The sequence below is a fragment of the Cajanus cajan genome, chromosome 7, assembly GCF_000230855.2.
Source record: "Cajanus cajan strain Asha chromosome 7, NIPB_CcT2T_4, whole genome shotgun sequence".
Taxonomy (NCBI): domain Eukaryota; kingdom Viridiplantae; phylum Streptophyta; class Magnoliopsida; order Fabales; family Fabaceae; genus Cajanus; species Cajanus cajan.
This window is the reverse complement of record NC_138523.1, coordinates 18234992-18249880: the sequence shown is the minus strand read 5'-3', so window position 1 is coordinate 18249880 and position 14889 is coordinate 18234992.

The following is a 14889-nucleotide window of genomic DNA, read 5'->3' as shown; positions in this document are numbered from 1 at the left end:
TATTTGTGTTAGGTACATGGACAAATTGAGTGTGGAGCAAGCACAAGCACAAGCACAAGTATATGGATTTATTGAGCCTCAATCCATCCAAAAATCAGGAAACACTCAGGTCCACATCCAACAATATATGCAAACATGGATGAGTGAATCAGGAAGAGATATATACATGGCTCCATGCATTGACGGGTTAGTTTTTTAATTAGTTTTTTAATTATGGTAATTTTATAACTAATTTGTTTGTCATACAATGTAGGTCCCATTGGCAGTTAATGGTAATCATTCCTAAGGAATACACCGTGGTGTGGTTTTGTTCACTACATCAAAAACCAAGCCACGAAATTAAATGTCAATTACAAGGGTAACTAAAATTTTTCATTATGTTTTAAAACTGTAATTATATATATTTGCTAACATCTGTTTTTATTTCAATTAATTAGAATCGTGTCTGGAGCTAATATTTTAAGTGGAAGAAGCAAATCATCAAAGACATTGCACTTCATATACCCTAAGGTTAGCAAATTAATTAATACTGGCAATAATATTTAAATTTATTGACTTTGGAAATAATAGTTTTTTGTTTCTCATTTTAGTGTAATAAGCAACAAGACTCGTTTGAATGTGACTATTACATCATGTATTGGATGAGACCATAGTTTCTGCGGGTATTATTGATTCTTGGGTGCAGGTAATTCATATCAAAATTTATTTAAGTATATTTACCTTTACGATAATTAACATTGCATATTAATAACACTTAAATTAATGTTTCAGGTCTTTCAAGATCCATCTCCATTGCCCGAAGATGAGATCATCAAGATAAGAGAACAATGGGCAACTTTTTTTCTTCAAAGTATACAATAGTTAGATTTCTAAGTTTAGTTAGTTAGATATTATGTTTCTAGTTTGATAGGATTGACAAACATATGTTTTATAGCTTTTTTAGGATAATAGGATTTACATTGTCATAATTTATGTTTTTTAAGATTTATATATTATTTTCTTTTTGTCATTCAATTTTGAAATATTTTGAAATATAATTTGAATTTGAATTCTGGACTGCCTGGTTTATATATGCAGGTTTTATATTGGGTATATCAAAAATAAAATAAAAAAATTTTAAAAAAATGCCAGATTTTACGTCGAACATGGTGTGGTCCGACGTAAAATCTCAGGCCCTTTTTTATGTCGGGCATAGGCATATCTGACGTAAATTTACGTCGTCTCTCAGAGGCGACATAAATTTACGTCTTCCGTATTAATGTCGGAGCCTTTTTCGACGTAAAAGCCTAAAAATAGCCGACGTAAAAGACCCCTTTTGTACTAGTGTTTCACGCTTGACAAAAATGAGTCAAAAAGTATCTATAGTAGTCATGTCTAACGTCATTCATATAATCCCCGATGAAAATGAGATAGAGAGTCTATGGATCACTTTTGCTTGACACCACTCATCTTATGCTCAACAAAAATGAGACATCGGGTCTCTAAGTAACCCATGCTCGACAACGCTCATTCCACACCCGACAAAAATGAGGTAGAGTGCCTCTAGCTCACTCATGCTCGACGCTGTGATGTTGCACTTAGTGTGATGGTAATTTCTACATTTGGTAGAAAAATCTACATTTATCTATAAAAAAAAATCACCAGAATCCTTCTTCAATCCAACATGCAACTCTTAATTCAACATATATACATCATACATAACTCAAATTCACCATTTCCAACAACATGCATCGTTAAAAAATCTCAAATCATTAATTTTCCTTCAAGATAAACAAAACATCCCAAAATTCGAGACATCAAGACTTTACCTCTTAAAATTCAATAATCAAAGTCACCAATGGGCAAATCAACATATACAACTAAACAAAGATTGATCTAAAAGCTTCTCTTATCTCAAATCTTCAAGAAAAGAGGAAAAATAATGATGAAGAAGACGAACCTTTGAGCTCTTGTCATACGACAACTCAAACTCCAAATTCTTAGCTCCTAAACTTCAAATCTCAACTCAACAACTCAATCTAAGTTTCTAGAAAGGATTAGAGTACTCTTATGTAGTCAGAAGGATGGAGGTCTCCTTTTACTCTAGAATCTATCTCTCTAAAACTCTTTTAAGATATAAACTTGTGAAATTTAAGTCGGAAGAAAATCTTGTATACCTTCCTTTAAACTTAGTCAACTTTGATCTCAATACAAAACATCAAATAATTAAACTCATAAAAATTCTTTTATTTTTAAAGTTTTAAAACATTTAAATAAAACCTCAACATGTGTTCATTTAATTAATAAAATTAAATAAACAACAAATCACACAGTGTTACCATATAAACACAATTTTACTTGGATCAAGAACCTCTTATAAGTTGTTTGAACATATTTGAGAGATAATAAGTTTCCTATAATTAGAATAAATAGTTAAAATATTTTTAACTTATTATATATAGTTATGTATATAATCAAAATTAGTACTTTTTTTTATTAGTTATGCTCAATATATGCTTCTTGTAGTAGTGTTGTTTCTCGTCATGTCATGAACATTACAAGAAATTTGTCATATAGTGACACATATCATATAATGACACTATACATGTCACTAAAAATTACTTTTACCTACACAATAACTATAATATATGTTGGTATATTATTAAAAAGTGTTGGTATAGACTATAGTGACACACAAAATATATTGTTAAATCTCATTTAAAATCAACATTAAAATTGTGTGTAACTATATGTCAAATAGACATATACCTATATATATTATACTTATAGTGATATTTTTTGTATATCACTATATGTAACATTTCTTGTAGAGAATATCTCACCTTACTGGATCATATAGGTTAAATTCGTTCATGGAATTGTGGTAGTGTAACTACTATTGATCTGAATAATTTTTTAACAGAATAAAAATGAACAAATTTTCTACTAAATAAGTCCTCCTCTGTATGTTTGAACAAATGTATCACCTCATCATATTACAATGGAACAAATAAAAATCTTATACTCCCAATACTAATTCGTGTGTATAAAGCACAAATAAAAATCTCTCACTATTACAATCCATGCCGATCTAAACGAGCAACTTCTGTCACTACTCACATGAATATCTTTGTTTTCAGGGGCATATCTTCTATATTTATAGATTTTAAGAATATAGGAAGATTTGTGGCCCGAAAATTGTCTCAAAAGTGATCCTGGTCAGGCTTTGTCCAAAGAAACAAGCATGTCACGGTTAATATTTTTCCAACTTTTTTGTTTTTGGCACGATGCATGCTAAAAGAATGAGAATCAACCGTCTTCTCTCACTTTTATTGCCTTGCCATGATCGATGAATAACCATGCCAAAAGTGGGGTGTGTCCAAGCCAAAGTAAGTGGGGAAAGCATTAACTCTAGGAGTCTGGGGCATCCAATATGTCTCTTCTTGAAAAAGATAACTATGCCAGTTACCATGTAATCATTATAATATGCTTTTCATAGACCATACGAATTTTATGAGTGACCCCTTCTGTTTCCAATTCATATAATTCCAACTCCAAACTCAACATTTCACGTGTGTGTATATGTAATTTGTAATTTATGCTGTTTAAATCAACCAAGAGACATTAAAATCACTTAAGCAAATGAAAATTCATTTAAAAAGATTGATGTTGAACTCTGACTTGTTTACATGTTATCATAAGTCAGGGTGTATTCAAATTCATATTGGACCTATAAAATTACATTATCACATAAAACACAATTTGAAGTAAATTAAAAGTTAATATAAAAAAGTAAAAGTTAATATATTTAAAGTCTTTGAATTGGTTTCATGATAAGAAATAATTATTTTTTAATAGTAAAAGTAAAATAATAAAATAGTTATTTCTATTTTTAACATATCGATCATCATAATTTTGAGAGCTAAAATAATTTTTCCGTGTTATTCAAACACTAATTTTATTTTTTAAAATAAAGTAGTATAACTCTTTCTTACTTGATCAGTTCAAATGAGTTCTTTTAATTAACTAAAAATTATGATATTCAACAAGACAATTATAATTTTCTACTTATGATAAAATTTCATGAAATAGGAACAAAAATGAGACAAAATAAAAGTTCTACATTTTGTTACTCAAGAAACCGTCAAAATTACTTTTTTTTTCTTCTTTATCTCACATATAAAAATATTGACTATCATGATGTTATATCAAAACTAACCTGACCTATATTATCATTGCTGAACACCATTATCAATGTCACTTACCATTATTATCACTGATCACCACTATTATCACTTATCATCACTATTATTATCATTGTTATTATTATCATCGTCATCACTATTATTATTATCATGTTATTTTTGGTATCACGATTCTTGTCATCATTGTTTTTATTAAAATAATAATAATTTATTATAATAATAAATATTAAAAATATTATAATAAATTTAATTTTTTTTATTTGTGGTATCATAAATTACTAAATAATATACAAATTAAAAAGTTGTTCAATAACTTTTGCATTTACCATATGTTGTTCTTCTTACAATTGTATTTTAATGTATATCAAACACACTTTATAAAAATAAAACTGTAACTTTAATCATGACTTCATGTTCAAATCAAATATCAAATTTCAATTCAAACACATTATTAATTGTGAAAAATGTTAATTCTTTTTAAGTTTGTAATAGTATTAACAAGATTAAATTTTAAGATATTACATATACATTCAATCCTCTCAAATTGACTCTAATAGTTTGTTGAGAAGTTAATTATATAGTGCAAAATTAATTTTAAATTAACCTAACTTTAAAATAATTCATTTGTTAAATAAAAATTCCTATTAAATTTTATTGTTAATTAATTTAATTTTAAAATAAAAATATTTAACTGAAAATTAATTTTATTTAATATCACTTTTAATAGAAATGAATAACATTACAAATCCCCACAACACGATGTACTTGCATTATTTCATTCATGGAACTTAGTGTGAAGTAGTACAGGTTGGTGCATAAGTCCCTTTGTGAAAATGCTATGATGTTACCAATGTGTTCAAGCATAGTTGTGCTACGTGCGGTAGCACCTCCGCAAGCATGCACACTAGACAAAACCAGTTAAGGCAAGGAACTTATGAACATTGAGTTGTTAATTATATTGTTGTTGTTCATTGCGTCAGTTTCATTGTCGAATATATGCCATTCAGGGTGAGTCCATTAAAATGCAGGCTCAGTTCATTCTTTTTTTGTCGGACGTCACTGAACCACATTCGAGTACTTTTTAGTTAAAATTCAATTTTGGATTACTTAGTTAAAAAAAAAAAAAAAAGATAAATTTAAAGAACCTTTACAAAACTGAGGGGACTCTTTAGATTTAGGAAGATTCATATGAAAAACACATGCAGCTTTTGCTAAGACTAGATGTATTACACAATAATATATATCACTAACTATTATAAATAGTATAAAAGATAATCACTTAACTATTTAATGAATAAATAAATAATTATATTACATAATAATGAATATTGAAATAATAATTTTAAATTTCATAGAGATGAAAAAATATAAAAACTAAAAATATATTTAAGTCAGAAATAATATAAAAGTAACAATAAAAAATAAACTAATGACATTAAAAAAATATATAAAAAATGATAAAATGAAAAAAACCTATAAATAACATTTTTTTACATCTATTAAATAATACCACATTTCAAAAAATAATATTATTCTAAATTAATTATCATAATTATCGATAAAAAGTTTAACATCTTTAAATTTTAATATTTTTTAATATCCTAATCAATTTTGAAAAATAAAGGCAATCAATTACATAATTTTTTTTCTTTTGAAGCAAAATCAGTTACATAATTAAAACTTAGAAAAGAAGATATCTCTTTATTATAATTATTAAACCATAAATATGTAATTTTTTTTTATATAAATCATAAACATGTAATTATTATGGGATTTAAGGCAAGTGTCTGTTACACAGTCCTGACCACACTGGAACGAATTTGAATGCTATTTGCACGTCATATGACACGATTTGATCATGCAGCGGAAGTGCAGTTTCACGCGTGAACAAATTTGAACGCTATTTGCATGTCATGTGACACGATTTGATCATGCAGTGGAAGTTTAGTTTCATGCGTGAACGAATTTGAATGCTATTTGCATGTCATTGCGCTTTCTACCGTGAGACGGACCATTAAATGCAGGGCGTGTTCAGCCGTGACAGTGACAGACCAATCTCTAAAATATATATATATATATATATATATATATATTTCGATTTAAAATTTCATATTTATGATTTAAAAATAAAAAAAAATTAATTTAATATTCATATTTAATATAAAATTATTGAATAGTATAATATTTAGTAAAAATTAAGTGAGTATCATTTGAATCATCATACATACATCTATATATATATATATGGTAATTTTTCTTTAAATTTAAAATAAAAATGATTAAAATGAATATACTAATTAAACTTCATAAAAATAGTATTATTTGTAAAAAAATATTTTAATGAAAGTGACAGTAATAAAATTACACATTATTTGATGATTAATATATTTTATTCTTATTAAAAATATTTTATTTTTGATTATTTTATGCATATATTATATAACTTTATTTTCTTATACTTAGTATATTTTAACAAATTTTAAAATATGAAATTAAATTAATTTTTTTACATCAATTTCAATATCAGTCAAGATACGTAAACACAATACTATGTTTCTAATATAGTTTATTTTATACATATGATATTCTCCTAGATATTTTAGTTAAGGGATACAAGTCGCTAATACTTATACCAATCAATATGATTATAAGCAATATTAATTTGATATTAATAGTATCGATTTATTTTCTAAATTAAAAATATTGAAAAAATACTAATAAAAAAAATTAATGTCTTATTAAAAATATTAAACTATATTAAATTTTTTTTTACATTTTATGGAATAATTTAAATTATTTGCAATCATTGTTATTATAAAAGAAATTTTCTTAAAATTAATTTTTTTTATATTTAGTTCATATAAATTATATATATTACGAGATAATCATCAAATAAATTATCATTGAATAAGAATTTAAAATTATTTGATTATTAAAATTTATTTAAAAAACTTTAATTCAAAATATTAAAATAAGTAAATAAATATAACTCTAAAGTTTGTCTTTTGGACCTTAAATTTTCTTTACATGATTCTGGCCGTGTTTTGAATTTTTGGACATAAAATTTTACATTTAAGTTATATTCTAATATAATTTATTAATTTTTATTTTATTTTAGTAATTAAAATTTAATAATCAAAACAATTTTAACATTATACTTTATAATATTGTGGATGATAAATTGAATGTTACAAATGTCAATTTTAGAAAAAAATCTCATAAAATTTCAAATATTTTTATTTACTTGTTAATAATATTATATATATATTATTCATTGAAAAAAAATATTTTTAATATAATTAATGATTTTAAAAGACTGTTCATTTATTTTTTTAATATTTCTTTTAGTACCTTAAACTTAAGAGAGATAAAAATAAGACTACAAAATAAAATTAATACCCACTAAAACTAAAATGTATTTCAAGATTAATAAATATTTTTTAAAAAAATTTTATCTTTGAAAATATCCAACTATTTAAATTTGAATGAGAGTCTAAAATGATTTTATATTTTAGAATTTATTCATAATTTGTTAATAATAGAAAATAATTTGATTTATATTATATTATATAAAGTAATCATAATTAAAATAATTTTTTTTATAATAATCAAAATAATTAATATTTAACAAAATGTGTAATCTAATTTCTGTCATTTTTCAGAAAATATTTTTTTTATATATGACCTTATTTTTATGAAATTTGATCTCTATGTATATTTCATGCAAAAAAAAAATAATTTTAAATTCAAACTAATTTTTCATATAATTTTTTAAATAATTAATAAGTCTTTTTAAATATTTTATAACAATATATATAGTCAAATAATTTTATGAATAAATTATCCATAAATGATTAATAAAAATTTTGTATGATAATTTAAATTTAAATTAATTTTTAAAATAATAAAACTAAAATTTGAAGGGACTAAGGTGAATGTCTCGTTCGTGCCTTGAGTAATGTCAGGAATAATAGTGACAAAAATTACAACAATAACGATAACAAAAATAAGAAAATAAAAAATACAGCAAAAAAAAAATATATCTCCACAAAAATTTACTAAGAAAAAAATTGAATTTTTTTAATAAAAAATAGTCTTCAAAATCAAATTTGGGATCAAAGTCTATTACATGTAAAAAATGTTAGCATCCTATCTAATTAAATATGCGAAATTAATGTTATTTTGAATGTCATTTAAAAGAAAATAAGAAAAATTGATTTATTTTATTCAATTTTTTAAATGTGTGAACTTTTATTATTTAAAACCAATTTATTATTATGTTAAAGAGAACTACTATTGTTATTATTTTATCTTTTTTAATTTTATTTTCAATAAATAAGAGTTGACTCTTGCTCTTACTATCCTCAAATGCATGTTCTGGTTATTCTGATACATTGATTAAGCAAGAGCAGAAGGCAATGATGGAGCTGGAAACTGCACAATCATATGAAGCGTCCTTTTGGAAACAAAAGGCAAGGGTACAATGGCTAACCTAGTGATAGAAACATAAGTTTTTCTACAGAAAATTTAGGTTAAGGTATGCTATCAATAACATTTCCTTCTTAAAAAATGGTCCTCGGCTATTCGATAGCCCGATGACATCAAATCCCACATTGTCCATCACTTTCAATCACTATTCTCAAAATGGGAATTAGTTCAAGATTGCAAGGACTTTTTAGGAGTTATCCCCAAAATTATATCACCATCTGACAATATGAAACTCGCTTGTCTGCCTTATTTAGAAGAGGTCAGATCTGCTGTCTTTGATCTTTATCCAAATAGTTCACCTGGCCCTGATCATTTTTTCAATGTTTCTATGGGATATCATTGGTTTGGATGTCCATAAAGTTGTCCTACAATTCTTTCAACATGGATCAATAAGCCCAAATTATAATTCATCACATCTTGTATTAATTCCTAAAAAGTCTGGTGCGGATGAAGCAACTTCCGCCCTATTGCTTTGTCAAATTTTAAGTACAAAATCATCTCGAAAGTCCTATCCAAGAGACTATCTGTCATTGAGAAAGTAGTATCTCCTCATCAAAGAGACTTCATACTTGGGAGAAGCATTACTGATTTTATTGCTTTAACATCTAAAGCCGTAATTTTTTAGACAAGAATCATTACTTTTGGGAATATAGCATTAAAAATAGATATTAGTAAAGTTTTTGATACTCTTGATTGAGCTTTCTAATTAATAAATGTACTCAAGGCCTTTGGGTGTTGTGAAGAATTTTATCTTTGGATCAAACTATCGAGCCTCTTTAATGGATGTCCTGTTGGGTTCTTCCCTTGTAAAAGAGGGGTCCGACAAGGTGACCCCATGTCTCCATTACTTTTTTGCATCGCGAAAGAAGCTCTTAGTAGAGCATTAACTACACTAGTCGAATCCGGAAAGATCAATAGATTTGAAGGGGCCAATAATTTTCCTTTCACTTTACATGTCCTATATGCTGATGATATCATGATTTTCTGTAAATGCTCTTTGAAAAATTTATCTCAAATCATGACTTTGGTTCGAGCATATGATAATGTAGCTGGCCAAAGAATCAATTTTCATAAATCCAAATTCTATGTTAAAAGCATTATGCCATTAAATAGGATTGCACGAATACAACTATATTTTTAAGGGTAAACCAAAAGCTTCTTTCCTACTTCCTATTGTTGATAGGATTAAAAGTAAGCTAGCATCATGGAAAGGGACTTTGCTTTCTTACATGGGACGAGTGTTACTAGTTAGATCTGTCATGCATAGTATGTTAATTCATAGTTTTCAAATTTATAAATGGATTGAAATTAATTGAGACCTAGTTTAGAAACTTCATCTGGACTGGAACCATCTTATACTCTAATAATCCCAATACCGTCCCTTGGCATAAGGTATGCTCAGAATTTGAGGAAGGTGGGCTTGGACTCAAGTCACTTTTTGAAATCAACAATGCCTATATGCTAAAACTATGTTGGAACTTCTTCAAAAGGGAGTCAGATTGGGTGACAGTTTTAGGTTGTAGAGTGGCTAAAAAGAATGGCACTGTGGCACATTACTTAACATCCACAATTTGGGCTAGTATTAGAGATATGTATCCTAAGGTGAAAAATCAATCAAAATGGATCATAGGCAATGGATCAAAGGTTAATTTCTGGACTGATAGATGGCTTTCTAGGCTTATTGTTGATATAATAGATATTTTTGCCTCCTTTCATCCTAAGTTCAAAGGCTCAGTGAGTCATTTCCTCAAAGATGGATGTTGGCATCTCCTTCTTGAGATTCAAGGCAGGATTGGTAATCAACTTGACAATATAGATGATGGAAGAGCATGGACCAATGGTCCAACCACTAGAGCAATGACTAGAAGACTACTTAAAGATTTGAATGCTTTAGAGCTTAGTGAGTCTGATGGGCTTGGTGGGCCTAGGGTGTTTTTCACTTGGGTTTTACTTGATTGACCACCACTTTATTGCATATTAGTAGTGTAGGAATTTACATTGTTTTGGTCTTGTATTATGGACCCTAGATTAGCATTTTAGGCTTTAGGCTTATTGGGCCTAGTTTTGGGCTTAATGGGCCTTTGGGCTTTTGATACCCAATATTGGGCTCATTTTCATTCTTGTAATTTTTCCTTTTTATTGTATTTGATTGACCATTGTATTTAGGTCATTAGAATAGGATTATACAAAGGATTCATTAATAGGTGTTTTAGGTTTCATCTATATGTCATTTAGAAGTCATTTGACTTGAATTTGAGTCACATGGATTGGCATGGTGAGGACCGGCCATGTGAACTCTAAATTCAAATCCAAATTGCTTCTAAATTACATTAGGATGGAGTGGAATCCGGATTAGTCACATGGTTGGCCAAAGTTTGAATTTCAAATTCAAATTTGAAAATTCAAACTTGGCGCCATTTAGCTTCTCTTGGATTGGCACCACTCTAGGATCATTCGCGCCTATATATGCATACCTTGAGCCTTGTATTGGCACTTTTGAAATGATATAAGAATTCTCTGAATTTTTCTTCAGCCAATTCTTTTTCAAAGGTCACCGAGAGCCTTCAATAGAACTAGGAAACCCTACCTTCCTTTCCTACTTTTGAAGTGAGCTTTCCTTTGTGTCTTATGCTAGGGTGCTTCCATCTCTAGCTTAGGAGCTTCAATTCGTCTTCTTCATCATCTTGAGCTTCATTCAATCGGTGCAAATTTCAAAGAAGTTGATCCTACGCTTGGTGAAGGAAAGGAGAAGCAAATCATCTATTTCTTCATGAACTCCACCATCAATAGTTATCCCTCTTTGTGAATTGGAAGACTCCTTAATATGGGACTTAACTCCTAATGGGGACATGTTGTTTAAGGATGCATACTCTTTCTTTAGGCAAACTTAGCCTAAACTCAACTGGGATAAAATAATTTGGAATAAATATATCCTCCCCATCTAAGTCTTTTGTACTCTGGAGACTCCTCCATGGGAAGACCCCCACTGAGGATCTCTTAAGGAAAAAGGGGGTAATCATCACATCCGTTTGCCCTTATTGTAATAATGCTCTAGAAACCTCTACGCACCTGTTCTTTGAGTGCTTCTTTGCATTACATCTTTGGGACTGGCTATATATCTAGACTAATGGATGTTACTCTAAACACTACAAACATATTGGATATTTTAAACAACCCATGGAACAAATTTGCTAAATTGGTAATTTTATCAGCTATTACTTTCACCATTGATGAACTATGGAATAATAGAAACCTGGTAAAATTTCATAATCGTTGTAATACACTAGAATACTTGAAAAACAAAATATTAACACTTGTTAACTCTTGTAGCTCTCTTTCCCCTTTGTCTATGAATAATAATATAAAGGAACTGAAACTATTAAAAAGTTTTTTGTTGCCTTGTAGGGGCAGGAGAGTTGATCAGCTTGTAGAGGTAAGATGGACACCCCCTTCGACAGGTTGGATCAAGTGCAACACGGATGGAGCCTTCTCTACCTACTCTTCTTCAGCAGCATGCAGGATCATCTTTAGAGATAGTAAAGCCAACCTGGTGGGCTGCCTAGCCGAGTTAGTAGTGGCCAAATCAACACTAGAATTAGAAGTGTTGGCCATTATTCATGTAGTGCAGATTGCTTAGAGTCATGGTTGGATGTCGCTTTGGATAGAGACAGATTCACTTCTAGCCATCAGAGTCTTCTCTTTCCCTTCATTAGTTCCTTGTAGTTTGTGTGTACAGTGGCTGAACATGTTATTCCATGTTAGGCAGATGAGATTACGTTTCTCTCACATCTTTAGAGGAAATGGATGTGCCGATAGTCTAGTTGGTTTTGGTCTTAGACACATTGGATATCATTGGTGGATTTTTGTTCCATCTTGTATCATGACTGCTTATTCTAGGAATCGTGGTGGTCTTCCCCACTAGGGATGGCAATGGGGTCCCATGGGGGCGGGTAATAGTAAATTCATCCCCACCTCGCTGGATGAAAATTGGCCCCATAGCCACCCCATATTCGTGCGAGTATCCATTAAGCGGGTATCCATGAATTTCTTGAATGCCCATGGATACCCATGGATATTTATAAATTTTTTTAAGAAATTAAAAAAATTATATTATAAATAATTTTATATTTAACGTCAATGAAATATTAAAAATAAAAATTCAATGTTAATTTTGAAATTGTATTTAACGTTAATTTTGTTGAAATAATAATAAAAATGCAAGATAATCATTAACTTAAAATACATCAATCTCACAAGTAAGTGAAAATCTCATATCACAAAGATAAGAGAGTGTAGTTTTAGGGTTATGTGGTACAAGGATAATTAGGAATTTAAGAAATATTATTAAACGGGTACCAGCGGGTATGAATATCATCATACCCTCCCCCGCCTCGTTTATAAACGGGTAAAAAAATTATTCGTCTCCATTATCTGCGGGTACCCAATTAGTCTATTTATTTATTATCCGTAGCGGATTTTACCCGCAGATACCCGCGGGTGCGGGTATTTTTGCCATCCCTATTCCCCACTTTAGAGTATCTTATAGGATAGGGTGTGACAAACATTTATACTTGTATTTCTTTCATTTCTTTATCATTTAGTGTATTTTTGATATGTTGCAAATGATTGATGTGGATAGAGGTGGTAACCTAGTTAAGATCTCTCTTCCGGTGTTCTACATAATGATGCCTTAATATATCTATATTTTTTATAAATAAAAAATGTACGTAATTTTTTTAGCAGAAAAATATTTGTTAAGTTAATATTTTTAATTTTTAGTTGCTTTGTCATTTAAATGGTTCTTGCAATAATCAAATAAAAGTAAAATTTAAAATACTTATCATTAATATATCTCTTTAAAATAATAATAATAATTATTAATAAAAATAGTTTTAGAAAATAATAAATATTTAGTAAAATTTTATGATGATCAAATATAGGAAGAAGATCAAAATAACTTTTTTTTTTCTGCTAATGATCTTATCATTTTGTAATAAATAAATATAGGAAGAAAACCTAAAATAACTATTTTTAATAACTTTTATTATCATTATTATTCTTTAAAACATTTAATAGTGTAATTTTTTTTCACCAATTGCATAATGCCTTAACACTAACTAATAAAAGAGATCCAAATAATTATCCTTAACAATATGAGGTTTTAATAATAACCAAATAATATGAAAACAACTATTACTTATAATCTATATTTTTATTTTATTTCCAAAAATATTTTAATTTGAAATATAAAATATTTTTAATTTAAAAATATGTAAAATGAACAAAAATAAGAATGATAAAACTTTTATTAGATGAACAAACTTATTCAGTACGTCCTTAAGAGAGGAAAAAAATTATTATAGGCCCATACTATTTTTTTTATATGTTTTGGTGTTGTGTTTTATTGAGGTAGAAGTTGATTTTGGTTATATATATATATATTAGGTGTAAATTTTTCATCAAACTTTTCAATGATAAAAAAAAAACACTTTAAACAGAAAATATGACATAATGAAAAGAAAACATATAACACGAGAGAAGAGAGAAAAGGAAAATGTTTTTACACTATCTTGCTTAGATTGATGTTTAAATTGGATTGAAATGATGTCTAATACAAAATTGCTGAGTAGGTTAGTATGCCCCAGTAAAAGGTATTAGAAAATTTTTTTTTTGTTAGATAAGATCTCAATACCATAGACAGATCGATTGTTTTTAGAAGAAAAAAATTGTAAAAAATATGAAAATGTGCGAGAAATTAAGAAGTAATTTGAGAAGGAAACATTTGGCAAAAAAACACCACACTCTTTTACTAAGATATTAGAGATAAGCAAGTTTTTTTTTTTTTTTAATTTTTAAATATTGTAGTGCACAAACAATGGCACAAAACTTCTTGTTATAAGTGACACTCAAATTAGTTTTTCAATTTTGTTTCGATTATTACTAGTACAACTTTCCATATTCTTCTGGACTGTTAAGTTGGGCTTAACATTTTGCTTCATATACTTATCTCACAAATTCAAAATACCACTCCAAATATTTGTATGCCCATGAGCCCACACAGATAATCTGGTGTTTGATAACATTAGTCCATGTGAAAAATACAACTAACACATAAGAATATATATTTTATTATTGATTGAAATTTATTATAAATTATTAAAATTTTATAGAATTTACTTTTTGTTTAAATAATTTGGACAAGTAATTTTGTAGTCTT